The following is a 24,961-nucleotide window of genomic DNA, read 5'->3' as shown; positions in this document are numbered from 1 at the left end:
AGGCTCTCAGTGTACATAAAAGAAAAGATACATTCATTCAGAATTCTAAGGTACAACACTTAATGATAGTCATAGGCTACAAATAAGCAATCAGGAAACAATCAATATCAGTATAAAACGTAAGGATACAAGGAACAAAGTTACATTCATACAGTCATAAGTGGAAGGAGATGGGTGATGGGACCAATGAGAAGATTAATAGTAGTGCAGATTTAGTAAATAGTTTGACAGTGTTGTGGGAATTATTTGTTTAGCAGAGTGATGGCGTTCGTGAAAAAATTGTCCTTGTGTCTAGTTGTTCCGGTGTGCAGTGCTCTGTAGCGTCCTTTTGAGGGTAGGATCACATGAGAAGAAAAGGCATTTATAGAAAAGGAGCATCCAATCTGTACATCTAATATAATTAAAGCAGGGGTGTCAAACTCAGATCTGCCTTAAATCTGGCCCGCGGGGCTGCCTTGGAACAGCGAAGGACTGGCCTGCAGTGCCTCTGCCAGTGAAAACGAAGCTCGGGAGGGCAGTACGCCACCCTCCTGAGCTCCATTTTCACTGGCAGAGGGTTACAGGAGGCTGTGGCAGCCAAAAACAGAGCTCAGGAGCCTGTTTTCACTGGTAGAGCACTTGGGCCACCATAGGCACCCCAGACAAGGGTGATGTTGAGCTGGCCATGGCCCTCCTGGCCATGCCCCCACTCCGAGGTCAAACACAACAGTGAGGTGGCCCTCAGTGAAATCAAGTTTGACACCCCTGAATTAGAGGAAAGAATTATGAGGAGTCACTGACTGTCCTACCTCTTCCTAGCATACCACCCTAGATGATGTCCTATTCTGATCTCAGTAGGATCATCTCCTAAACTCCAGAATAAAGAGGAGAGATTTTCCAGTTAGATGTCAACATTTTAAGATATGTTCATATCATGCATCTTATCTCTTCCATGTTTGTGCATAAGTCTCAAGTTACGAATACATAAGTGATAGTGCAGAACATTTCTTACTTAGAAATAATCCCAATTAAACCAAAGGGCTCCCATTCAAGTAACCATATGTAGGTTTCTGCTGTAAGACCAAATCTATCAGGTGGGAACTATGAAGCTATTTCTGTATTTGCTTCATTGAAGTAGTTGTTCTCTTGAAATCAATGAGATTTAAATCTACATAACATGCTTAGGGTATAAGCACAAGGATGAAATATGATTAAATGCACTTGCATATATCATCTAATTGATTTTCCAGGTTAAGGCAATGCATATGATCATATAAAATGCACTTAAGTGCATTGATCTTTATGGTGTAATATACAAACAATGCAGTCTTGTACTTAGGGGCTGTTATAATAAGACAAGTGATGCATTTAAAAACTCCATTATTAACTTCCTTTGGAGTATTTCAGAAACTCACTGCACAAAAGGAAGAACGGCACAAAACAAAAAAACTTAAGGACAAATAAAGTAATTTTTAAGATGTGTAATGGACAACCCCTTTTAATAAATAGCTACAAAATCTTTTTTAAGGCTGTCTTAAACTACAATCTGCCTTTTTATCAAATAAACATCCATCACATATTTGCACATTGATTTGCATTGTAATCTCCAGGGTTGCACAGTTTTACAACATTTTGGGAGTGGGAACCTGTTTACAAATAACACTTCCTTTAGGGGTAATCCATTGCTAATTCCATTTCACATTCATTGCTGCCTTGTTGATCATTGTGATTACAAGTTATAGATAAGTCCTCTGACCTCAACAATTCATTAAGGTGCGTTCGATCGATTCCCAGACATTCGTTGTTACATTTCTAACACTGCGGTATTGATTTTATTGCAACAAATTACACTGCCAAGGGTAAGCAATTAAAAACTTTGTTTGATTCTGGTATGGAGCTAGGGCAGAAGCAAATCTGAGAAGACCACCAGTAAGGAGTTGTCAGCTCTCAACTTGGCATCATTCAAGGTAGGGGAAGCAAGTCAAGAGGTGGAGCAATCATTCCAGGCAGATTCCTTTATTCTTACTCAAACTCAGTCCCTGCTTTTTATTTATTTTTGCTTTATAAAGAGTTGAGTGTAATGATTAAGACATCAGGGTAGAAACCAGGAAACCATGAGGTCTAGTTTTGCCTCAGGCACAAAGCCAACTGGGTGATCTTGTGCCTGTCATATTCTCTCAGTTCTAGGAAGGAGGCAATGGAAAACCACATGCAAAAACATCCTTACCAAGATAACTGCAGAGACTAATTCAGGCATTTGCCTGGAGTGAAAATTTGACTTGAAGGCATGCGTGCACATGCACACACACACACACACACACACACACACACACACACATCTCTTGATTTAAAAATCATTTAGCTTGATTTCTGGAAGTTAAGAGAGATAGATCCATGTAGTTTTCTTGGCAGGAATACAGATATAATTTATTATTACCTTTTCCCATGATATAGAGGTAGTCCTGGACTTACAACAGTTCATTCCATTCAAAGTTACGACGACACTTGAAAAAAAAATTATAACCATTTTTACACTTACAACTGTTTTTTTGGTTTTTTTGTTTTTTGTTTTTTGCATTTATATCCCGCCCTTCTCCGAAGACTCAGGGCGGCTTACACTATGTTAGCAATAGTCTTCATTCTATCTGTATATTTATATACAAAGTCAACTTATTGCCCCCAACAATCTGGGTCCTCATTTTACCTACCTTATAAAGGATGGAAGACTGAGTCAACCTTGGGCCTGGTGGGACTTGAACCTGCTGTAATTGCAAGCAGCTGCTGTTAATAACAGACTGTCTTAGCAGTCTGAGCCACCCAAGGACCCATGTTGCAGCATCCCCATGGTCATGTGATCAAAATTCAGCCTCTTGGCAATCAATTCATATTTATGGCAGTTGCAGTGTCCCAGGGGACATGTGGTTTAACTTTTGCGACCTTCTGATAAGCAAAGTCAATGGGGAAACCTGATTCACTTAACAACGATGTTGCTGACTTCACAACTGCAGTGATTCACTTAACGACCGTGGCAAGGAAGGTTGTAAAGTGGGGGCGACATTTACTGAACAGGGATGCTCACAGGAACAGAGGATAAAATAATTTTTAAAAATCTATAATTGTTATCATAATGGTATTGAATTAGAAGAAGAGCAAGTAAAGGAAACAATGATAGCCTGGTCAAAAAAATGTGGACATTCAGTTGAGTTAGACAGATGGCAACAGTTATGGGAAAAGAATGATAAATTAACAATGTCCACTGCATATAAATAAAATCAATATAAAATGTTTTATAGATGGCATATGCCCCCGGAAAAATTGGCAAAAATGTTTAAAGATAAATCAGCTAAATGTTAGAAATGCCATCAGATACCAGGATCTTATTATCATATGTGGTGGACATGCCCAGAAGCTAGAAACTATTGGAGTAAAATTAAGACATGGTTAGAAGAAACGACTCAACAACATATTGACTTAAAACCTGAGCTGTTCCTTTTGGGTATCCTTCCAGAGAAAATCAGTAAAGAAATATATATATTTGATTATGCATGTAATAACTGCAGCGAGGATAGTATTTGCGCAAAGATGGAAAGCAGAGAAAATCCCTTCGGAAGGGGAAGTAATTAAAAAAAGTTCTAGATTGTGCAGAAATGAATAGATTAACTTTGATAACTAAAGAAAGAGAGGATACAGAATATTTTAAGATATGGGGATAATTTTATCATTGGTTAGAAAAGAGATATAGGTAAATTAATTAATTAATTAATTAAAAGTTAAATAAGAGAATGGTATAATAAAAGCATTGTATTGTGGGAGTGATGTTGTAATAGATTAAAAAAAAATGAAGATAAGAAGAGTAACAAGAAGAAGTCACTGAAGAAACACTGAGATGACACACGGAATGACTGATGTATTATGTGTTTGTTTGTGCATAAAATAAAATAAAAATATTCACTGAACAGCTGGCTCACTTTGTAACAGAAATTTTGGGCTCAGTTGTCAAGGTCCTAGGTCAAGGACTACCCACATTTCTAAATACCTTATGCCTATGGTGTGGAATGTCCTGATATTCTGGGTCTTCCACATGCTTTAACATCGGCTAACACATGCATCCACATGCTTTAGCATTACAAAGAATTAAAATATAATCTACAGCACTGATGTGACCCACCGGATATTACTGAACAAAAAATGCATGCCAAGATTTGTTATTCAGCAACCATATATCACTTCCTAGGTATAATCAGTATTCCTTGCAGCAGGAATTCTCCTTAAGTGTTTTAATTTGTACTAAGTGTGCAAACTAAAATATAAAATGCCCAAATCAAAATCTACGTGAAGCCTAAAATAAAGGGGCGGGAAGGGAGAAGTTGCATACCATATTTTCACGTTTGAGAAAGCAATATTCTTTTAAAAAAACATTCTTAAAATAATAACAACAATCTAGGAAGGGAAAGAAATGTGCATATTCTTCGTTATAATATGAATCAGTCTGGTTTCCATTCTGGAATTAATATCCAAACTGGGGTTTGAGTTCCCAAACTGAGTAACGCAGTTGTACAATTTAAAATGCATGCTGAATGCATGGCTTAAGAAATCTGAGTCCAGAATGGCCAGAGAAGCGAAAATTGCTGATTTCCCACCACCAAAAATTGTGACTATTAGAAAAAAATGTACATTAAAACAGTGAATTGTTTCTGCATGTAAACTTGGAAATACACGAGAACTTGCATTCATATTTTTATAATAGCAGTGAACTGATGCAGAATTACACATATGTGTTTGGGCTAGAATACAATATAGACAATATAAGTAGCTGTAAATTTCTATAGTTTATTAATCTTTGTATTACATTGTTTATAAGCAATGTTGGAGATTCCTTTAAATAGCCTGGTCTCTAAGCATTAGAGCTGGCAAGTCAGTGTCACTGTCTTCATCCTTATTATCGCAGTTTTGATTTTTTAAAAAAATATTTTTCAAAACACTGAAGCTGCCTGAACATACAGAGTGGCATTACATGAATATATTTGTGGTCCTCTACAGTATGTATAAACAGATCAAAATTTATATACTTCGACCCAAATGAATACATTATGCTGAAAAAATAGAATTAAGGTCAGATAACAATCCTTTTCCATGTGTTTACTGAACATCTGCCAAATTAAACCTGGCATTTCAAAAAATAAGTACTTTTAAAAGTTAAGAAAGAAAGAAAACAGACAAACAAGAGAGGAGAGAAAAAAAGAATAAAGCACAAAATCAGTAAAAAGGGAATTCACAAGGATCATAAAATTAGGTTAGTTTTTTTTCCCAATATTCATAGATTAGTCTTATGCGACTGAAAATGTATTGTTTTGTAAACTAAATATAAGGTTAAAATCTAAATAATATATGGAAATCAACAGCACAAGTAATAGAGTAAGATTAAGCATATCATGGAATGTTTTACCTAAGAGGCTAAAAATCTATCTTCATGTAATGGATCCTTGAGAGCTTGAATATTATTGACTAATTGATAAAGATGGCATTGCCAGTGCTTCAAAAGCAAGTTCATTTGTTATAAAGAAGTACTTTATACGTATCTTCTGGAACAGGTAATGATTAAAAGATATCAAACAGATCTAGATAGGTAAAATACATAAGGTGTTACACATCACACCATTTCAAACCTCAGTTAAGTATAGCGAGGTGCTAGTCATCCACGGGTGAAATGCTCTGAAGTCTGCTACCGGTTTGCTTTGTTACCTGTTTGCTGTGTGTGCACATGCGTAATGTGTGCCAAATGTCTGCTTTGCATGTGCATGCGCAGTGCGTGCCAAACATGTGCTTCGCGTGCGGGCGCACCACAGTCGCTACTGCGCAGCGCTGAAAAAGGAGTATTAAGAATCGTTTTCTAAGGTAAGTAGAACAGCGAGGGGGGGAACAGCTGTGCCACGTGATTTAGATCAATTAGAAAGCAGGATTTCCTGCTTTCTAGCAAATATAAACCACGCGGCACAGCTGATCGTTGGAAATACCAGTTCATCCGAACTAGTAGCATTTTTTTACTATTGGTTCAGGCAAACTGGTCCGAATAGGTAGCATTTCACCCCTACAGACATCAAATGGTGAGGTAAAGAAATTCCAAGTGGTGGAATGAAGAGGAAAGACAACAATTTATGGCCATTCTCTTCTTTTTCCCTCCTTGAATTCATTTTCTGATATAAGGTTTGGACAATTCATTAGATAAAATGGACATAGTCCTAATTCTATTCCTTGAGTTCCTTGATTAAAGCCATAGCACTTAGACTTGTATATTGCTTCATAGTGCTTTACAGCCTTCTCTAAGTGGTTACAGAGTCAGCCTATTGCCCCCAACACTCTGGGTCCTTATTTTACCGACTTAGGAAGGATGGAAAGGTTGAGTCAATCTTGAGCCAGTCAGAATCGAACCACTGGCAGTGGGCAGTGAGTTAGCCTGCAGTACAGCATTCTAACCATTGTGCTACCACGGCTCAGAATCAGATTATCCTGGAAAGACCCTGTCATTTTCACTGTCATCCTCTCTCACACATACATAACACAGTACAAAAATACTGATTCCCTTTGCTAATCATTCCTTACAATTCGGTTTATCTTCATTGTACCATGGCTGTGCCTTTTCTTTGCCTTGAACGCTTTGGATATTTCCTGATATTGGCTATCAGTTATTTCAGAGATATCAACCTGAAGGCATAAATTGAGACCCTCATGTTCTTTCATTCACCAGGCTTCCGACCCTCTCCCCCTCAAAAAATATTATTTTAAATTAAAAAAGAAAAAAGAAACTGGCTTGCCAGAAGGAAAACCGTAACATTTTTTTCCCCCTTTTAATGTGCAGCAACGCCTGTGGTACTATTTGAACCCATAGACATTCTTAACATATCTGCATATACAGGGAGTGGCTATAGGCCAGCATTTTCTTTGGAGATAACATAAACAGGCACAGAAAATAGCATCGAAGGAGATGGCGGCGTTTGGGAATAACATTACCAGTTTATCCTCTGGCAAATTGAATTTTCTCTGGCTGGTCCTGTAGATTAGGGCAACCTTTATATGAATATTCAGTTCCTATCCATCCCGTCCCCCCCCCCATCTATGTTGTGGAAACACTTGTGCTCTGTTCTTTAAATGCCAAATGTGTCCATATATCAAAGTCTCCCTATTCCGACGTAAAGGATAAAAACAAAAAAAACAAAACCAATGTGGCACCTTCTTCATTGGTTTAAAGGGCTTTTGGACAAAAAAGAAAGCCCTCTGTTTAAAGAAGTTTCCTCCATGAGAATTTTTCCTATGGAAAATTCTGTGGAGAAAATTCTCCACAGAATTTTCCTCCTGTGAGATTTACTCACAGATGAGGGTGAGGATAATGACGAAGAATTGTTGCCTTGCAACAACTGAATCAGAGATATTTTTTTTTTTAAAAAGGCAGTATCTTCAAGTCAGTCAACAACAACAGAAGGGTTAAAGAAGAGATGGTGGGTTTGTTTTGTGTGTGTGTTTTACCATTTACTCTGGAAGGAGCAAACTACACCTTTCAGGGTTGAGGAGACATGCAGATCGTTTCCTGTACGACAGATGGAGGAGCTTCAGAAGTTAGTATCTAAACAGCAAACAGGGGACTCTCAGTTGTTCCCTGCTAATGGCAAGACACTGTGTGTTGCTACTGAAATAAAGTCACAATGTCTCTCTTTTTCTACAAAGTATCATACACAGGCGCTGTGCAAAGTCTTACCAACCCCCTTTTATTCTTTTTCCCCCTAATCCTTAAGAGAACATTTGAGCCATAGCTTTATCCTTCCCTTCCTTTCCTTTCCTTTCCTTTCCTTTCCTTTTTTTCTTCCTTTCCTTTCCTTCCTTCCTTTCCCTTCCCTTCCCTTCCCCATCTTAATTCCCTTCCCTTCCTTCTTTCTATCTTTCCTTTCCTTTCCTTCTAATTTTCCTTTCCTTTCCTTTCCTTTCCTTTCCTTTCCTTTCCTTTCCTTTCTTTTCCTTTCCTTTCTTTTCTTTTCCTTTCCTTTCCTTTCTCCTATCTTTCTTCCCTTTCCTTCCCTTTCCTTCCCTTTCTTTCCTTCCTTCCTTCCTTCCTTTTCCTCCTTTAAGAATTTGGGCCAGTCTTCTTTTTCTAACAGTGCAGGCGGTATATACCAGAACAGAACAGATTAGAAACACACACTAAGGAGCGATGAAATGGATAGTTCTTGTTCATTGCAGCAATCCAGCATTAAGCCTGCTAATTTGATGCCTTCACAAACGCAAAACTTTGAATGTTTTCAGTAGTTTTCCTTAATGGAAGAATCTTAGTGCTTTCTCTCGGTAATTACACAAGATTATTACACTTCTCACTTCTAGACTTTATTCAAACTATGCCCCCTGTTACTTGTTATCTTTGTTCATTGCAAGGATCTAAAAACCACATTCTTCAATCGGTTATCCTCCAGTTGTGTCAGGACTATAACACTGAGAATGCCAATTCAGCATGGTCTTTTTTTTGGGGGGACGACACTACCTCAGAATTCTGGGTATTGTAGTCGTAACCCATCTTCAAAGCACCAAACAAAAGATTTCAAGATACCTAAAGAAAATGGTCACAACTTCTCTAAGGCAGAACAGTTTCACAAATCAAATCAATGGGAATATATTGCTGGGCAAAAAAAATAATGTATCAGTCAGGCCATCTCTAGATCTTTTGTAACATGAAGCTATAGTTCTCTTTTTGGCACAACTCCAGAAAAAAAGAATATGAACTTTTTAAAAAAACTTGTCTAGAAGTTGTCTCTTTTACCATCATCATTACTATTTAGATGTTATACATTTATCAGCAACAATGGAAATTTCTGGATTATTGACAAGTAAAGCAAAAACTATCCCAGTTCCGCAAGACTTGGGAGTGTTTTCAAATTGAAACAGAATTGTTATAGATAAAAATAATGGTAGATAAATGGATAGATGGACAGATAATGCATTAATTAATTTCACCTGACCATGTTATTTTTTCAGTAAGAAAAAAAAAGTCGCATAACTGAAAACTTCACAGCACAGGAACTGCCACTGTATGTTTTTAAATTTTTCGTTCTTTTTCATATTCCTGTTGCTTTTGAACTGATCATAAAACGGAGTGATTATTTACAGTGAGAGCAAAGATACCCACAGTCAAAAGTATCAGATGACACTTCACCCAAAAATCTTTTCCCCCAATTGTTAGTTGTTTGGGGACTACAAAAATAAGGGCAATATTGTTCTTGGCTGCAAGTCAGAGAAAGGAAGACACCAAATAGAACACTAAGTAAGAAATGTTTAGCATATTCCAAAATAAATGGATAAGGGACGTGGTGGCTCAGTGGCTAAGATGCTGATCTTGTCAATCGAACTGTCGGCAGTTCAGCGGTTCGAATCCCTAGTGCCGCGTAACAGGGTTACTTGACCCAGCTTCTGCCAACCTAGTTTGAAAGCACATAAAAAATGCAAGTAGAAAAATAGGAGCCACCTTTGGTGGGAAGATAACACATTCCGTGGGCCTTTGGCATTTAGTCATGCCAGCCACATGACCACAGAGACGTCTTCGGACAGTGCTGACTCTTCGGCTTTGAAACGGAGATGAGCACCGCCCCATAGAGTCAGGAACGACTAGCACATATGTGCGAGGGGAAGCTTTACCTTTACCTTTAAATAAATGTGTGGGGTTTTTTTAAAAAAAAAACTTTGTAAACAGAACTATCTTGTTATATGGGATGAACCACATTGAAACAATTCTGTTTTGTGTCCTCTCTTCCTCCCTCCCTCTCCCTCTGTTTCTGACTCTCTCAACAAACAAAACGCAACACAGCATTTTGGTTTTTCCAAATAATGAGGGGGGAAAAAGAATAATAACGTGTGCGATTTAAACTGCAATCCCAAACTTCCAACTTGTCGTATATTGGGGAATGCAGTAAAGATTAAGTACATTTGCAAAGTTTTCCTACCTTAGCTTTGTCGCCACTAATGAGGAAGACAAATATGCATGACATCCAGAAGTGGAAAAATCAGGTGGATAAGACAGAGTTGATAAGTATTTCTAAGAGAGACAACTGTGCTGGATGGAATTGTACTCTCCCAGAAGAATCAAGATTACAGCTCTCAAGTTATCCTGGATACAATATTCATGCTGGACAGTTAGTTAACAACAGGTGCAAGAAAGATTTACCCAGAAGGGGGGAAAAGTGAGCTAGTGATTCATGAATTGATAAATGTTAAGGTTAGATTGTTGTGATGTATTTTTTGTGAGTCAGCCGTTGAAGATAGCCCAGAAGGTGTGAGTATTAAATTGTGTCTTGCATAACTTAGGGCCTGGCTAGCCTAGTGAAGAGAAGGACCAGGGGACACATGATAGCAGTCTTTCAATATTTGAGGGGCTGCTACAGAGAGGAAGGGGGGAAGCTATTTTCCAAAGCACCCGAAGGCCAGACAAGGAAGAATGGATGGAAACTGGAGAAGGAGAGATTTAACCTGGAAATAAGGAGAAATTTTCTGATAGTGAGAACAATCAACCAGTGGAACAGAAGTTGCCTTTGGAAGTTGTGGGAGCTTCATCACTGGAAGCTTTCAAGAAGAGACTGGACTGCCATTTGTCAGAAATGGTGTAGGGCAGTGATGGCTAACCTTTTTTTGCTCGGGTGCCAAAAGCATGTGCATGCGCTCTATCGCATGTGCGCTTGTGCCCATACCCATAATGCAATGCCCCTCCCACATGCCCGCCCCCCCTGCACACATGCATGTGACCCCCCTCATGCATGCACACATGATCCCCGCTCCCTCTCTCTCATGCATGCGTGCACACACACCCTTTTAGCCTCACATCCCAAAACAGCGCTGGGGCGGGGGGAGAAACCCTCATCTCCCAAAACAGCTGGGAGAGGGGAAAAAAGCCTCCCAAAATGGCTGGGAGGGGGGAAGCCTCCCAGAATTGCTGGGATGGGGGAAGCCTCCCAGAATGGCTGGGATGGGGGAAGCCTCCCAGAATGGCTGGGAAGAGGGAAGCCTCCCAGAATGGCTGGGAGGAGGGAAGCCTCCCAGAATGGCTGGGAGGGGGAAAAAGCCTCCAAAACAGCTGGGAGGGGAATCTCCAGAGATCTGGGAAGGCACAGGCAGCAGAAAGTGAGGAGAAAGGTAGGTTCTCCCCCCACCCCACCCGTATGCGCGCCCATCTCCTGTTTGCACGGCAGACCCAAAAAACAGTTGGCCAGCAGGAAGTGTGCGCACATCCGCAGTGGAGCTGAGCTGGGCGATGGCGTGCGTGCCCGCAGAGAAGGCTCCGTGTTCCATAGGATCGCCATCAAGAGTGTAGGGTCTTCTGCTTGGGCAGTGGGTTGGACTAGATGACCTACAAGGACCTTACCAACTCTGTCAATCAGTAAACTCCCATGCAGAAACTAGTTCACTGCTGCCAGTTAGTTTTCAAGTCCAATGTAAGCTGCCCATGATGATCTATAAATCTTTCATCAAAGTTATTTACAAGAATACGTGCTCCCCTATAATTCCTCTATATACTTAGGCCATCAGTGGCATGATCTCTTGCAAGTCTTCTCAATAATAAGTATGACACCTTCAAGTTATGACTTCTTTCTGTGAAGCAGGGTCATTTTATGGAACAAAATTGCCATTTGGTTTTGAGAAAATTCTCTTCTTTGTTACAATTTAAGAAGAAACTAAAGTCTTACTTATTAGTGCAGGGATTTTAATGCTGCAGTTTTTAATGTTGAGTATGGATTATATGTATATATGATGTGTTTTTTTCCCCTTTTTAATAATGTTGCTACATCTTTGCAAGCTGTCCCAAATTGTTAAACGGGTAAAAGGCCTAACATTTTTTTTTCTACATAAAATATAAATAACCATAAATGTGTTTATAAAATGAAATTACTGAAATTAATCCACAAAGACAACAGTGATATTCTGAGCAGACTTCAGTCGCTTCATGAGTCATCCGGACTAGTGGTGAAATTCAAATTTTTCTACTACCAGTTCTGTGGGTGTGGCTTGGTGGGCGTGGTGTGGCTTGGTGGGCGTGGCAGGGGAAGGATACTGCAAAATCTCCATTTCCACCCCACTCCAGGGAAAGGATACTGCAAAATCCCCATTTCCTCCCCACTCCAGGGGAAGGATACTGCAAAATCCCCATTTCTTTACAAAGTTGACTTTGTAAAAAATATACAAATAGAATGAGACTATTGCCTTATACACTGTAAGTGAGTCTTGTAAACAAAAACAAAAATTCCCTCCCCACTCCAGGGGAAGGATACTGCAAAATCCCCATTCCCTCCCCACTCCTGGGGGAAGGATACTGCAAAATCTCAATTCCCACCCCACTTTGGGGCCAGCCAGAGGTGGTATTTGCCGGTTCTTCGACCTACTCAAAATTTCTGCTACAGGTTCTCCAGAACCTGTCAGAACCTGCTGAATTTCATCCCGGGTCCAGACCCTTGAAAACAAGTTGGACTGTAAGAGAGGAAAATATCTGTAGCTCAGGGTTGGTGCTCTTTAAGCATGATTGTTTTCTTGTAGACGTCTCGTTATCCAAACTAGGTAATATCATCAGTACTGTTACAACTGATGATATCACCTAGTTGAGTAATGAAGTGTTTGCAAGAAATCGACCCACCTTAGGGAGCACCAGGGATCCCGTCAAACTGGACACCTACTTTTTGTAACTGCCGTCTGCCAGCAACAGATGTTGCCTTTGCCGAGTTGAGTGAATAGAAAAGCCATTTCATTTTCTTAAATATGTTCAGCATTTTTTACGGTCAGGATAACGTAAGGATGGGAGGGACAGTGGGAAGTTCGCAAGCTCAGAGGAGCACTGTGATGCGCCAGAACTCAACATAGCCAGGCAGCCATTTATGGCCTCAAGTGACTCCATATATTCTGGGCTTTGTTGCACACTTGGGACTTCAAATTCAGGAGCTGTCAAGCTCTAGTAAAGTGGATGGCTGGGTGGTCTGCGTTCAGCTTGATAGGTTACAAGTTGCTGCTTGTTTTATTTTTTCTCTTTCCCAGCGTGGTACAGGGGAAAAAAACAAAAAAACAAAAACAAAAACTTCCAGCTCCTATTTTATTTCTCAGTTCTTTTACTTTCAAGTGTCCTTTGAAGAATATATTATGTATGAAGCCATCTACTAAATGAGGGGAAAAATATGTTTGGAAAGGATGTTTATGTGCGCACAAAGAATAAAGGCGCAATATTGATGTAAACTATTCATTCAACAAAGTGTTATTTTCCCCATCTCTGACTGCTATGCTAAAAATGGGCCCTACTTACTATGATAAAGGAAGCCATTACTAAAGGAAATGGATCATCTCAAGTGCTTAATGTCACAAAGGACTGACATAAAAGAATTTATTCATAAAATTAAAAAAAAAAAGATGCTACCGGAAGCAGTAATACTCTTTAATTTTTAGCTATGGATTTTTTTTTTCTCTTTAATGCCCTTCATAACTTCACCTTTGAAAACAGTGTTTTGTATGGAGGAGGATGTTTGCTATTTTTTTCAACCTTTTGTTGCTCCCATGTCCCCCACCTGTAACTATAATTTTGGAGAAATTGCACATACCTAAATATTACACCATTGAGACATTGGCTATTATATACAAGAGGCCAAAATTGTGGAAACCTTTTGGGAAAAGTGTATTTTCTAAAACTAGCTAATAACACCACTTTTTTGGGAGGAGGAGTACCATAAAATTATATATTAATGGAAAGATAATTTAATCAAGAATGTAAAACAATAACTTTTATGAAGGATTTGATATTCGAAGAGCAATTATGGTATAAAGAAGAAAAGTGAAACACGGAGAAAAAACAAGATATACAAAAACTATTACCATGTCAGTTAATAGTTCAATAACCTTTAGCATGAATTACGGCCTTAAAACTTCTTCCCATGGAGTGAACCAAGTCTTTTAGTTCTGCAGCTGTTATAATGTGAAACCAAGATTGAAGGACTGCCTCTATTAAGTGGGTTCTTTTGCTGGGTTGCTTCTGACTAACAAGTTTCTTTAGTTGGCTCCAGTGGTGAAACCCAATTTTTTTTACTACTGGTTCTCTGTGTGTGGCTTGGTGGGCATGGCAGGGGAAGAACACTGCAAAATCCCCATCCCACCCCACTCCAGGGGAAGGATACTGCAAAATCCCCATTCCCTCCCCACTCCTGGGAGAAGGATATTGCAAAATCTCCATTCCCACCGCACTCTGGGGCCAGTCAGAGGTGGTATTTGCTGGTTCTCCGAACTACTCAAAGTTTCCGCTACCGGTTCTCCAGAACCTGTCAGGACCTGCTGGATTTCACCCCTGGTTGGCTCCATAGATTTTCAATTGGGTTAAGGTCAGGCCATTCCAGCAGTGGAATAGGATTATCTTGAAACTCCAAAAAAAAGTGGTGTTATTAGCCATCAAACCTCAACAATACACTTTTCCCAAAAGGTTTCCACAATTTTGGTCATTACTGTATAGACATTAATAAACTCAATGTCTGTTTTTCCCCTCACGCTGGGAAATTCGACCAATTAATCCTAAACAAAGCTGACACCCAAAGAAGGTTTCTCTTGCTTAACAGCCCCTCTTTCAGCAACTATTTGAACTTATGACAGCATTGATCTTTCCACCAATCCTAGTTGTAGACATTATAGCACTCCTGAGTTCATGTGATCTCCATCTGTCAGCTTTACTGCTGGATTCACCTACCGACCAGCAAAATTAAGGGGGAAGACAGCAGAAGGATGTATAGGGTGACTCTGTGATGTCACACTTAATGACAGAACAGGGTTTGTTTAACGACAATGGAAATGTCAGAAATATTGCCAATGAGCAGTGCAGTTATGCATTGGTGAGCTTTAGAACCATGTTGCTTAGCAACAGAAAGTCTGGTCCCAATTATTATTATTAACCAAGGACTACCTGTAATTAATAATTTATGGAAGAATGAGACTGAGAATGCTTTTGGAAGTCTACAAATGCAAACAGGTGTGAGAATATATATATATATATATATATATACACACACACACACACATATATATATACGTTTTCCTAGGTTTTCACGGGTATATGTATGCAAATTTTGGTATGTTCGGGTCTTTTCCCATGTAAGATTGAAATTACATGGTAAGTAAGATTGGAAGTACATGGGAAAAGACCCGAACATACCAAAACCTGTATATGTATATATGTGTGTGTGTGTGTGTGTGTGTGTGTGTGTGTGTTTATGTGGTACCAAATATATTTTACTGATAAAGTTTGTTGTGAAAGTGACTGCCTGAGGGCTCCTGGATTGGAGTTGAAAAGCGAAAGGGAAGCAGTACGCTTCCTCCCAGATTGGGACAGACCAGGTGCTTCAACAGAAACACACACACATATACACACAAGTATGTATGTATGTATGTATGTATGTATGCTAACAAAGAAATAAAGGGAGATTAGTATAGATCAATTTCAAGCTATTTAGCTCTCATCAGCTAGCCATACCCCTCTGGGATTCAAACCTGGGCTAGAATATATATATTCTCCAAAGGTGTAGGAAGAGTTTGGAAGTTGATTAAAAAAAAAAAAGTTTGTGAATCTAGATTTCAACCTAACTGTGCAATTTTTGTGCATAATGCGTTTTCATGTCAGAAAACCATGCTACTAATTTTAGGAAATTGCAGAGGTTCTGCAGACTACAGAAATGCATTGATGGCTCCCATATCCTGAGGGCCAAAAGTTTTCCACCTGTGATTGATTTACTACATCAAAGAAGTACCACTGCAGTCATTCGGGATAGTTTTAATCTGAACATTCAGCTAATCTTAGCAATTCTACATCACTTATAATTTTTCTCATTGAAGTCGTAATGGTCTACTTTCCAAAATAAAACAAAAAAACCCAATGCTTAGTTTGTATGCACTCCATCATTCCATCAACTACACGTAATTGTTGTGGGTTTTTTTAAGAGGAGGAGGAGGGGGGAGGAGGAGGAGGAGGAGATGATCCGCCTTGCATATCAAAAGTGGCATTCCGGGTGAATTGCTTTTTGATATCAAAATAGCAGGAAAAATAACATGTTTCTGTTTTCTCATCCAAAATTAATCCACATATCCGTTTCATTTTAAAGAGATATTTTTGTGTAACTGGTGAAAAAAAAATGCATTACACATTTTTATGCGCAACTGGCAAAAATATGCATTTAAGCGCTGTGATGGCATAGTGGTTAGAATGCAGTATTGCAGGCTAACTCTGCCAACTGCCAGTTCAATCCTGACTGACTCAAGGTTTGCTCAGCCTTCCATTCTTTTGGGCTTGTAAATGTGGACCCAGATTGTTCGGAGCAATATGCTGACTCTATAAACTGTTTAGAGAGGGCTATAAAGTACTATGGAGCATTATATAAGTCTAAGTGCTATTGCTATTGCACCTGAATCACAAAGGCATGTACTAAAATCAGAAGGAGGCTGGTAGCAATCAATTATATGGGGATGATACCCTATAAAATGGTGCTTACCATTTAAAAGATATAGACAACAGCTATTACTGATAGGTCCATATGCAGTACAAGGTTTGAAATACCTTCCCCTCCAACATCTGTGCTTCACTCAGAAATCCACTGCTTTTAAAATATGTGAATATGACATTTGGAGCAAGTGAAACAGTGCCCCTTGTGGAATGTGCCACCTAAAACAACTGTTTCCGTTGTTCTGCAAACTGCTTTTGGCATGCAAACCTTATATGAGCCCTTGAAAGCAATTCTGTAAGTTATTTTTTTTTTCCATCCCAAGTATCTTTGTTCCAAATAATTGTGTTTTGTTCTGTTTGCTATATGACGAGCTGACCAGAGTCATTCTGGAGTTGTGAGGCAGCTCAATCAATAATTAAATTAAATTAAACAATTAAATTGGTTTAAGTTGGCTTTGCAGCAAATTATGCCACCTTAACGAGAAATGTAAGGCCAGCTAGGTTCTTTTGTCCCACACAGTCAAAAGGGGCTTATAAGGCAAAGGGGCCACTTTCAGATTTGTTCATGAGCAAAAAAATTGTCTCCCCAACCAATCAGTAAACATCAGCAAACTGTATGAATTTACGACTATAAATCCAATGTGGGTGGACCTTACAGCATCTCAGGCCACAATGCTTTTAAATGCAGCCAGCTCATATATTCTGTCGCCAATCAAACAGTGTTGTGAGCATATTCATGCTTATAACTGTATATTTAAAATAGGCCCCATGGTTATAACAACTCCATGGTCGCAGCAAAATACAAATTAGTCACACTTATATTTTATGCTCTAAATTCATGCATATAGTACATTCCACCAGCTTTCCCCATATTAGCATTTCCAAATGTATTGGACCACAACTCCTACCAATTCTTAACTAGCATTGCCAATGCTAGTAAAAAAAAAGAAAGCAACAACCCATAGGTATTATATCTAGATTATATCAAGCCGATATATTCGCTTGAATAATGTCTGAAATGGACTGTATCCAGCTAAGCTCTTTGTTTTCCCCCTTCCATTCTTTTCATCCCTTATCCAATTATTGTAGTCCTATTTTGGGGGCGTACCCAGACCATCTTAATTTCCCCATAAAGGTAATACAACAAGGAATCTATCAACCTCTGCTCCCTCTCATCTATGTTTGACATTATTGGAAGCGTGTTGTTCCAAACAAAGTGTGTCATTTTAAATGGAGAAAGCTAGAAAGTGGATATGCTAAGCTCAGTGAAGAAAATAAGAAAGTTTCCATCCCCAGGTTGTGACTCTTCTCCATTGAGGAGATTCTGCAAATCTAACCTGAATACAACGCGGGATTTTATTTGCTGAAAAGTCCAAACGGAAGGTGGTGGCCAATTCAGCTCTCTTTAAGGCCAAGACACCTTGCAGATTATCCCTAATAAAGTCTTATCAGTAGTTTATCACTGCATTACTCTGAAATAACGCCTCGGCTTCCCTTAGGGTTATTTCAGATTTTGCCATAGATCACAAAGAAACGGACATCCAGTTTTGAAGACCTATCCGCCTTAAACCAGTTGAATTGGAAAAAAAAAATACATTCTACGGCTTGAGATAGACAACTTCCCCATCCGACTGTGTTAAATATACAGATTAGAAACAATTTTTTTAAAAAAATATTGATATTTCAGAGATGAGGCGAACAGGCTAGTGTATAAATGTACCAACTTTTGCATTGCTGCTTCAAGAAATGAAGATTTGAAGTTTGTAGTCAAACATACATATTTCTGCAAAATCTGATATTATATATATATATAGGATTCTAGAAAATCTATTCAGGGTTCATTGAGAGAAAACTGCTTTCTTCCTTCCTTCCTTCCTTCCTTCCTTCCTTCCTTCCTTCCTTCCTTCCTTCCTTCCTTCCCTCTCTCTCTCTCTCTCTCTCTCTCTCTCTCTCTCTCTCACACACACACACACACACACACACACACACACACACACAGAGTGTTTCTAGATCAGACTGTGATCTCTGAAAAGATTTATACCATAGATGAAAGACCTTTCACTGGTTTCTCCCTCTGACCCTCTTTAGTTGCCAGGCTGATCTCAATTTTCTCTCTCCTCTATATATACCTTCATCACATCTCCCGAAGTCAAATTCTATAGTTCTGATGACCTTCCGGTCACATCCTAAATCTCAACTGTTCAGCATGAAAATGTAAAGAGCAATGAACATTGATTCCTTAAAAAGAAAATCTTTGAACGGAATGTGATTTGCCAAACAAGTATGTCATATGTGGCTTCTAAACACTGACTGTATTTAATGTTGTCTAACACTATCAATGTCCTGCATGCATTTGCTTTTCAAATTACAGAAATTGCTTCTTTTCCTTCATAATCTGCTTCTAGATTTCTCGGAGCAATATGTCTATCTTCTGGTGGGAGTAACTCTTTTATAGTCTTACTGCTGATATAACGTAGAAATACTCACTCATCAATGAGTGAGTAGACAAAGACAAAGAAAGAGAGACAGATTAGCCCAGTTAAATATGAACACCAGTTATTTCCCAAGAATTAAATTTAAGCACTAGAAATTTAATTATTGGATTCCTGAACACAAGCAACAAACTCCAACACAATTTGAGTCAGAGTTTTTCTCTGATAAAATTCAAATCCCTACAATAAATCAATCTACAAAATAGCAACCAGAAATCCCTGCTAAAACAGGGGAAGAACTATATAAATGAACTTTTAGGTATTCATAGTTTAACAGAGATGTTATTCCTTCTTCCAAACACCTTTGAATCAAGCCCCATACTCAAAATTTGCTGTGCTGTTTCTACTGGTATATATATTCTGATAATTTAACAGCTCAAAAGTTCAATGATCCCTTATATAGTTACCAAGTTTATTCAATGTCTAGTAGTCTAGAATTTATACAATCTAGGAAATCAAATAAAAATCAAATTAAATGAAGAAAGTAGAGTGCCAACGTAGCATAAACTCTCTATAGTAAAATATGACATAAATTACTCTATTGACAGATAATAATAAAGCGTGCAAAGTACATCAAAAACATAAAAATCATTTTAAACAAAGTCCTTAAAACAAAGAATATAAACAAATTACAAGTATGTCTATTTCTCTTATATAGGGTTAGAGAGTTCGGGAGTCACTATTAAATTGGATTCTCCATAAACACAAACTGTTATCACTCAACTTTTACTACTGGTCTTCCTGAACTATTCGAGATCAAAGCAAAAACATAACTATGAGGTAGAATATGAAGAACACAGGTTACATTTCTTCACATTCTATTCATTCATTCATGATCTGTGTTTAAAAATCTGAAACATTAAATAGCAAGACTACAGCACTATCAACACCAGGCCATCTATTTGATGTAAATAAGTGAGTTCAACAACAAAAAAGAAAGGTAAAACCTGAGCTTCACAATCACCATTCTGTAGGTAGCTGTCATTCCTTAAAGGTCAGCCTGAGTTTTGTTTCCTACTTCAGTGCTGGTATGTTGTAAAACAATGCATCCATGTAGGTTCAGTATCAGCAACAGTTTTCAATCTCCTCAACTCGGTTGAAAGCATCCCCTTTTTATGGATTTTCTTTCCCTTGTTGACTTCATCTCTCATCATGACAACATCTTGGTTGACCAACATGGCATTATTTCCCCCATTAAAATGTTAAATCTATGTTATGCACGGCTAGCCATCCTAGATTTGACCATTGATTTAAAGCATGCTCAATTGGAAGACTCTGTTGGGACACATATAATTCTCAGAAATCTTTCGACTTGTTTATCTTAAAGTTCTATTCCAAAAATAAAAAATAAAAAAATGACCATTTAGTCTCTCGATAATAAATGTACCTGGGAAACCAGGTGATAAAAATGCCTGGATCAATTTTATTTATTTTCCAGGGAAAAAAAATGTATCAATAGCATCTAGACATAAATGTTAGTGCGTGCATGTACGTTTGTACACATATATGGCTGGGAAAATATCAAGCTCTATACATCTTTACTTACTTTCTCCAAATAAATAAAACTTGCAGAGAACAATTTTATATAAAAAGCCAATAATGCTGACAGTATTCTATCCACTACAGTGATAAAATACAGCCGGGGCTATTTTATATGGATATCAAACCCCAACCAAACCGAAAATAGATCCTAGGCTGGACTGGAGCTACCTTGGCAACCTTTTAATTGCATCTAAAAGTGAAATTCAAATAAGCCTGGACCATATTTTTTATAAGTTATCATAGCAGTGCTCCCTGCCAGGGTGTTAGGGAAAGATTCTTTTTCTTTTTATGGAAACAGGAAAAAAAAAAAGTGGATTGTATGCAGCAGATAGAATGTGAGCTGGAGAGATTTATTTAAACTGTTATTTGTCAAGAACTTGACCTTTGATTTAAAAGGCACGTTTGCCTTCTAACATCTTTTGAGGGGGTCAACTGATTCCATTTAGTGGGAACAAAAAATGTAAGCACTATAAACACACTGTTAATGACAAGCTGCTATTTATTTCCTACCTAATAAGGCCCCTCCCTGAGTCTAAACCAAGTACCTGTCTGATCATGGTTACCTGTGATATGATGCATCATATACTTTAAGCTTTGTCAAAGGAAGGAGAGGATGAAAGCTATAAAGAACAATATTGCAAAAGGAAGACCAGAATCAACTGCATTTTTCACACGCTTTCTGATATTGGGTCTGCAGAGATGAAGATAGGTATGCAAAGATTAAACTACTTCACAGCTACCCTTTGTTTCCTCTGCATGATTTTTTTTTCTCTCTTTCCCCTTCTTGTTTTTGTTAAAGCCAAAGTGGTCAGCAAAAAGCTTACACAACAGTTATGATAAGATGGATTGATTTATGCTTATTTATTGATAGTCTTTTCATTTAGTGAATAATGAGCAATGCTTTAGTGCCATTGCAGCACGACACTATCACAATCTTCAGCTTTGATCCCTACTCATATTATAGCTTTTCTAACCAGCCTCATTTGGGTCATTCTAGCTTGGATACTTGAACCAAACTTGTTTTTTTGAGGGAAGACATTCCCAGTATCCACATTGTTGATTTTAATTTGTAGAAAGAATCCTTTCTGGATTCCTTACCTCTTCACAAAGGCTCCCACAGGACAGTTCCATACAAGTCTACTTCCAAAGAAGTTGCAACAATGCCAGGGAAACAGGCTTTCAGGAAAAACCCAATCCATTTGTTTAAAATTAAGAGTCTTATTCCACCCCCAAGAAATTTCTCTGGGATTTTTTTTTTTAAGGGTGAATGAACTTTACAAGGTTTTGGCACAACTCCCTTAACTCTCACACTGTTTCCTCGCAACCGAAGTGGACAACTGCTTAGATTTCTGTTTATGCAAACCCGGTTCACCTTTGAGACCACCAGCTATGAACACGATAACGGGGTCAACGTATAAAGAAGCAGAGATATTCCCTGGATATCAACAGTCAACCTCCTGTCTCTCTTGACCCCTTGACCCTTCGGAAGGATCAACAGCTTTTCGAGCTAACCATGCATCACAGGTCTTTCTCTAGCCAAGGGGATTTAAAAATGGGGTTTAGACTTAACAGAATTTGGTACCTGTTGGCATCCGTGTTTCATTTGGCTTTGGAATGGTTCCATCGTGTTCTCTCTTCAAGCTGTTCAAGTTAAGATAGAAGCTGTAAGCTTCGAGTCACCATGGAATCTGCATTTACTAATGCTGTCAGTCCACAAGGGATTTGTTTCCCGCCCCCCTAAAATAGTCTTTCACCATCACCGCCATCACGCACAGGAAAGGGCAGATCTGCAGGCAGCCCTCCCTAGCCTCTGAGCCTTCGTCTGATTTGCTTTTTTTTTTTTTCCTTTCTCCAAGCAGCTGAACAAAATGTTCTGCTATGGCTCACTGTACTCTGCAGGGGAGACTGACAGCTTGATGGGGATGTTACCTCCAGAAGCTGTGAGATTTAAGCAGAAATGCAAAAGAACGTGTTATTCTTCCAAGCCCTGACCCTTCCTGGATTCAGAATGAAATGCTGAAGAGGAGGAGGTGGTGGTGGAAGGGAGAGACAGATTAAGAAGAGCTGCAGTTTGAATGTCTACTGAGCTTGCTCTGGTTGGCAAAGATGCCATTACTATATGGGACCTGAGCGAAGGTGATTCCTGCAAGTTTCACGTTGCATTAGCTGCTCTGCCTCTGAAGTAGGCAGCCTAGTGAATAAATAGAGGAGGAGAGGAACAACTTGTAGATGAGGAGAAGGGTTTTCTGCAGGGATATTCTCTCTATTGCATAACTCAAATACTGCCTGCTTTGGGAAATCGGGAGGAGACTGGACAGCTGGTTCTGGTTCTCCTGGGCAAGAAGCAATGAATGGAGGGAAGCTCCTCAAAAGGAGATCCAACCTGGTCAATAAGAGGAATTTCCTGATGGTGGAGAACTATTAAGCAAGGGGACAGCTCGCCTCCAGGAGTTGTGGGAGATCCATCACTGGAGGCTTTCAAGAAAAGATCAGACATTCATTTGTCAAAGATGGGATGAGGGCTCCTGCCTTGGGCTGGGAGTTGGTCTAGAAGACCTCCGAGGTCCTTTCCAACCCTATTTCTGATTCCTCCTTCAGAACTGTCCCAGAGATGTGGCTTTTTTGAAAAGGGAAAGGATTCTTCCCTTTCCATCCACGGCACTTTTTTCTCCTCCATCATCTATGGCTCTGATGAATGGATGCCTTCCTCCCTCTTTTTTTTTTCTTTTTTCATTCTTTTTCTATGTGTGTAAGGGAGGGGGGGGTGATGGTTTAATTTCAGTATACCGGCAACCAGGCAATGTCTTTCGAGATTTGGCTGTAAGCCTATCTTCAAGCAGGTGGAAAATAAGAATGGGAGGGGGTCGGAGAGGAAGAGGGAGAAGCTAGTGCGCTAGAGCTTGAGACCCAAAGCCCCCCCCCCCACCTTCAATAAGTGCACCTCCCCATCGCAAAACTGGCACCTTCCGCCGTCTCTCTCTCTCTCTCTCCCCCCACCCCTCCCCAAATCTTCTCCGAAAGCCAGGAATCCCCTGGAAGGAACGGCAGAGCCAGGCAGGAAAAAACAAAAATCGTAGCGGAGCGATCCGAGTTAAAAGATAACACTTTTGCCTTTCCAACCCGACGGACCCCCCACTCCCCCCACCCCCACTCCCCTCCACCCCACCTCCCTCTTCCTCTTTCCCGGGTGTGAGTTCAACCTTCCTTGAGCAGGGAGAAAGCTGTCGCTGCTGATGGGGGGGGGGGGAGAGTGGGGCCAAGATGAGGATGAGGACGAGGATGATGAGGTGAGGATGATGGGGATGGTAACACAATAATCACGCTCAAAAGCAGGACTTACGGGGTTGTTTCGCTTCGCGGCTCGAAGGAGTGGGTGGGGGGGGAGAAACCCGTCTGGCTAAGTCCCACCACTTCGGGGAGGGGGAAGAAAGAAAGACGGCGGCGGCGGCGGCTCAACCCAGGATAACCCGATTCGCTTCCAAAGCTTGGGGTTGAAAGGAAGGATGGTGTGTGTGTGTGTGTGTGGAAGACTTGTCCGCCGGCGTCGCCTTTGCCTTTGCTCCTTCGGTCGACGGTGCCCACTAGTCCGGGCGAGCTTTGCCCGAGCGCCAGCCAGCCAGCTACCTGCCTCTCGGCGTCGGCTACCGGGATGCGAGCCGCAAGTGTTGCTCTTCGCTCCCCCACCCCCGCTCCCTCCTTCCCTCCCCGGCTGTCTCGCCTTCCTTTCGGGGGGCTCCGGCGCTCTCAGGCTTCACTTTCAGGGGAGTCCCTCGGTCTCTTTCGGGGCCAAAGGGCGGCGGAGTTGTGGCTTTAGCCCCCTCCGGGCCGTTTCTTTCTCTCTCTCTTTCTTTCTTTCTTTCTTTCTTTCTTTCTTTCTTTCTTTCTTTCTTTCTTTCTTTCTTCAGTGCCGGGGCTTCGTCTGACGGTGCGAGGTTTTGCGGCGGCGGCGGCGGGTGCAACGGCAGCAGCAGCAACAACAGCAAGCGCGGCTGCGAAAGCCCACCTCCGGCGACGCGAGCGGGGGGGAGGGCGGGGGGGCGGGAGAGAGGGAGGGAGGGAAGGGAAAGGAAGGAGGGAGGGAGGGAGATTCCGAAATAAATCCGCTCATTCAGACGCCGGCGGGCTCCCCGCGCGCGCGGCCGCGCCTGTGTGTGTGTCTCTCTCTCCCCCCCCCCAAACCCACCCCTTCCCCGGGCGCGTCCCCGACGCTCGCGCCCGCCGAAAAGGGAAGCGCGAGGTGGGAAAAGTGAGTGAAGGGGGAATGAGTGAGACGCCTCCTCCTCCTCCTCCTCCCTTGACACTTCTGATTCGGCCGGCTTGGGAGGCCGGTCTAAAAAGAGAGAAAGTGGGGAGGGGGGAGGACGAAGGTGGGGGAGAGAGAGAGAGAGAGAGAGAGAGAGAGAAGGTGGGGGGCTTTCCCGCACAACCCTCCCGCTTTCCCTCGCCCCGCTTCTCCGCCCCGGGCTAGCTAACG

At 40.4% G+C, this 24,961-nt stretch overlaps 1 protein-coding gene across 1 annotated transcript in view; it reads right to left on the bottom strand.

The window, feature by feature from the left end:
* The window catches only part of CDH8 (cadherin 8), a 307,900-nt gene extending 283,736 nt beyond the window's left edge, over positions 1 to 24,164 (bottom strand). The window contains exon 1 of the mRNA XM_058155277.1: positions 23,828 to 24,164. The gene's annotated coding sequence lies outside the window, so the exon portion shown is untranslated. The remainder of the gene's footprint in view (positions 1 to 23,827) is intronic.
* Between the last annotated feature and the right edge of the window lie 797 nt (positions 24,165 to 24,961).

This window comes from Ahaetulla prasina, chromosome 12 (assembly GCF_028640845.1).
Source record: "Ahaetulla prasina isolate Xishuangbanna chromosome 12, ASM2864084v1, whole genome shotgun sequence".
Classification (NCBI taxonomy): domain Eukaryota; kingdom Metazoa; phylum Chordata; class Lepidosauria; order Squamata; family Colubridae; genus Ahaetulla; species Ahaetulla prasina.
The sequence above is the reverse complement of the archived record's forward strand: the minus strand, read 5'-3'. Positions and strand labels throughout refer to the sequence as shown.